The following is a 4,638-nucleotide window of genomic DNA, read 5'->3' as shown; positions in this document are numbered from 1 at the left end:
AAAAATATGAGCGGGGAACAATATAGGGATAGATCGAATGTCAAGCCACAAAACATTAAACAGGAAGGCTACAAAAAGTTGCTGCCAAGATGAAAAACAAAATGACAACGCGTCAGAACGTATTTCGTTTTGAAATCAATATCGTTACTGACTGATTTATATTGCAGACAATGTGTCTTAATATTGTAGAAAGTACTTAGCTCTATGAATGAACCATAAAATCAGTTAACAATAATAAATGTACATAGTAAATCCGTAACCTTTGTATTAATCCTTTTCTAATTGTTTGTTGCAATATCAGTCGCCTTGACACCACAATGGGTTATTTTAAGACAATAACTATTCCTTTTAGATAATTTATGTATTTGTATATTATCGTTTTCTTATTAATTTACGATTAATCTTTACGCAAACATACGATGCAAATGAACCGCTTCTTCCAAATTTCACCACCACCTGGTTTCACAAATGATAATTTAATGTTAAATAAATTAAGATATTAGAATGTTAGATTATCATTGATTATTACAGGGTAAAACGAAATCCTAGAGTCAGTCTCTTCGTGTTCTTTTCGGTTTGAGCATACGTTCAGCGTGAACTGGGTTTATATGATAAAAAATTGCAGAATTAACCGCCTATTAAATAGCAGCCTGTCTTAGTATACGAAAAACAAAGGATAATAACATCAACGTCCTATTGTTTACAATCTGTTGCACTGATAAAATTTGGTTAACCACTAGGATAAATAAAATAAATAATATGGTTTCATTTCCAAATAGACACGGAGAGAAAAAAGGACGGCACACCAAAAAGACCCGGTTTGATTTGGTTTACTAAATTAATGAATTCATGATTTCATATTTATTAACCCTGCAGCTGCAGCAGTTGAGAGGTGGACGTTCACTAAGGGTAACTTTCGAAAATCTACACGTTAGGATCTAGGATAGTATTTAGGCTTATAAATTTTGTAAATTTAAGTCAACATTTTAACGAAGTTATTTTTATAACAATTATGCGTATTTGGACTCATAAGTAAGGTTGCGGAATGGAAATATATGCTCCAGTTGGCGGTTGCTTACAAGCACGAATGAGAAAAGAATCCAATTCGATTTCTTTAGTTATTTTCACACACTGAGTGGATAATGCTTATATACACATGGTGGTGCAAAAACAACGCATGTATTTCAGTAGCGTAGTGTAACCTGGGTTCCCAATAAAGTGAAGGAAAGTGGTGTTATTTTATGGGTCATAGCGACCAGAGCGTCCAGTTTCGCCAACAATGGCGCAGTGGTCCATAGATGGCTTCGTATTTTTGCTGTTGAGCAGTTTTCCACAATCAGCTAAGGCCCGCCGGGTTCACCAGATCTATTGGGTTATGTCTCTTTTGTATGGGGATATTTGAAACCCAAAGTTTACTATCGCAATTCTCATTCATTTAACGATCTCAACGTTGCAATAAGTGAGTAAGTTGCTGCTGTTCCGCATCAGATAAAAGCAATCCAAAATTGTGAAGAGCGATATTTAATGTGTATGCTCGAAGAAGCGGCTCTTTATCTTATCTTTATCTAATTTTCAAGGCTTAAATTCTGAAATTGAGTTAGGTACTTAGGAAAAAGTGTTGCTGTAAATAAATTTGTTAGCTTGAAATTCATGCGGTCTTTTTGCGCTACCCGGTATATGTTGTTCGATTTGGGTTAGTGTGTCTGTGGGTCTCTTTCTCTGTATGCTATAAACCTTCGTTTCTACAACACCATTTCAACTTTGTTGTTGGAAGGCGCGCTTTTGGCCACTTCATTCGTCCGTCGGTCCGAGCGCGTTAACTACTCCTGCAGTTTTAAAGATATTTAGTTCGTTCTTTTTGCATTCGGTAGCTTATAGTTCTGGCACCTCAACCAAGAACAATCTTGACGATTTATGTGCGCATGCGTAAACTGAGCAATGTGAACGTTCTTATGTACTTAAAGTGTGCACAATACCATCTTTCTTATTTATGGAGATATTTCTTTGAAATTTTAACCACAGATGCTTCTATATAGTAAAGACAGGCATATCGCATAAACTGCGCAATGTCAACTTTCTTATTTATAGACTAAATTAAAGACGCAAGGTTAAACCTAAAGCGATTGATTTATTCGCGATTACCTTTGCTCTCAGCACCTATACATATTGTGATGGAACCGAATTTGCCCGCTAAAATTCGATTTAAATATTCCCGAAACCGACCCTGGCGCGACGAAAAAAAGTCAAGATTGCGCTTTGTTTCGTTTCCGAGGAACACGTGTTTTGTTTTCTTCTCTATATAATTTACAATAAAAGTGTCAAATATTACGCTATGCGAGGGGACTTAATGATCCCTATCGACCCGGTCTCGGAGCACCGTCGATATTAACAATTTTCGTCTAGGATTTGTTTAAAAAGAAGACATTGCGGCAGAGGTATTTGTGCTTTTGTTGAGGGCAGAGGGCAGAAGTAATTTTCCCGTTGTGAATAGTGGGTGCAGCTTCGACAATTACAAAGGTGATGTACTGGTTTTTGTGTCTCTACGTCAATTGCATCCATCTAATAAATAATAATGATATGATCGTGTTCGATTATTTGCCAATTTAATGTTACTCTCGTACAGCATGATTATTGCCATTTATAACGCATTCTAGATACAAATTGCAATTTTAATTATACTGGTCATACTTTGAATTAAATGCATAGAGATTCTACATAAATATGTTGTTGTCCAATTTACAGTACTCCTTTGTTCCAAGCGCTGGCAACATGAATTACTAACCGATTTACGAGTTTTTATTTATATTTAGATACAGTATGTTCCCTTAGGCCTTAGGGCGATAGTCAATACAAGTATGCAGAACTACCTTTTAATTTATAATTGAATTTATTGCAGCACATTTCGCTTTTGTTTGCATGAATATGTTACTGTTTATTTACAGGGTGCTTCATCTGGGGGCGAGTGACGTACGTTAGGTGGTTTATTGTTACATATTGCACTTGGCATTGTGAATTAATTACTTGATACTAATGTTTGCCACGACATGTTCCTTTGTTTTGTAGTACCTAATGTAATAAGTAACGTTATGTTACCTACTATCTATTTGAACCGGGTGATTATGATTAGTAATATTTGGCGGAGTGACTTGTTTCGAATATGTACTGTGTTATATTTGATATTGATATTTGATACCGATATTTAATATTTCGATTTGACGTAGCAGAGGCTGGCTAAAGTTCAGAACTGACATACGCAGAGATATACATTTTAAGTGCTGTTTTTTTTTGTGTTTTTGAAAAGAGCCATCTTGCCGATATTACTAATCAATCCGATTAGTCGATCCCTGACATGTAGTGACCAAATGGTAGAGAGCCTGCAGTTTGGTCATTTATAACCCGGCACTTTATAACTAGTGGGTTGGACTGGCAGAGATGTGTGAATGAAGCCCGGCCTCACTTGCGAAGGGATCCGCTAAAAGCGTGCGGCGTGTTCTCGTTGTGACCTTTTGTTTGTGTTATCAATTATCCTTCCTATGTGAAAGGCTCTTCTGAGAGGCCAACTCCTAGCGGTTTCATACAATGTTGACATGTCATGACCAGAGCAACTAAAGACTACTCGGTGTGGGATTTGGACTGGCCATCCAATATTCAAACCTATTATAGGAATTTATTGTAATGTTTTTAATGATTGTTTTTTGTTATGTGTGTGAAATATTGATTCTTTAGGAATTCCAGTGGAGCCTGGAATTCGACATTGTATTGATGTACTTGACAACATGCATTTATGCCATTACAGACAACTAATTTTGCTATAAAGTTCAATATTAATTTGTTGGCTGGGTTTTTTCTTGGTCAGTTCTTTTTTCCCAGCCTATTGTTATATTTGTACTCGGTGAACTACCATTTTCTAGATTTAATCTTGCAATGGGAATTATTTGGATTAAATCTCCGTTTTTTTAAAGCATGTACTTGTTTTATTTGTATTCCTTACTTGATCCTTACTCCGATGAGCAACACATATCTTGTAGCGACTCTTAAAAACACAACGTAGTAAGTGGTCCTATTATTTTGTTATTCAGGTTAGGTAGCCTTGTCTAGACGATCACGTGCCATGGGGTTCAGTTAGTTTGGGAGGGAAAGTTTTGAATTTAAATCTTGAGTTGCGCAGTCTCTCGGGGCTGGCCTGGGTACATTACAATATATACCGATCTTTTAGTGAAATCCGCCATTTCATGAAACGTCTAGTCATTTAGTAAATCCATAGATTAAATTGTTTTTTTAATATATGGTAAAACTGTGCCAGAATGTACTTTCTAGGGGTAAGCGATCGGGTTCTCTTCCCCTTCGATAGCGATAAATGGCATCCCTTATCAATCTAGAAAGGAAAGGGAAACTACCCCACACGTCAAATCGTCGACGTTTCACTAAATTAATAGGCCTTTCCTGAAATGAAGGATTTCACTAAAAGACTACGATATATAATCCGCCAAAACGAACTCCGCCGAAACATCCACTAGCCGAAACGCCTGAAAAATCCGTGCCCGCCTTTGAGAAATCTCGTTTTCTTTGTCATGCAGTCGGTTTCTGTCGCCTCACCTCGCACATCCGCCGAACTTCACATCGATTTATTAGGATCCT

This window comes from Photinus pyralis, unplaced genomic scaffold (genome assembly GCF_008802855.1).
Source record: "Photinus pyralis isolate 1611_PpyrPB1 unplaced genomic scaffold, Ppyr1.3 Ppyr1.4_LG2, whole genome shotgun sequence".
Classification (NCBI taxonomy): domain Eukaryota; kingdom Metazoa; phylum Arthropoda; class Insecta; order Coleoptera; family Lampyridae; genus Photinus; species Photinus pyralis.
This window is presented reverse-complemented; position numbering follows the sequence as displayed.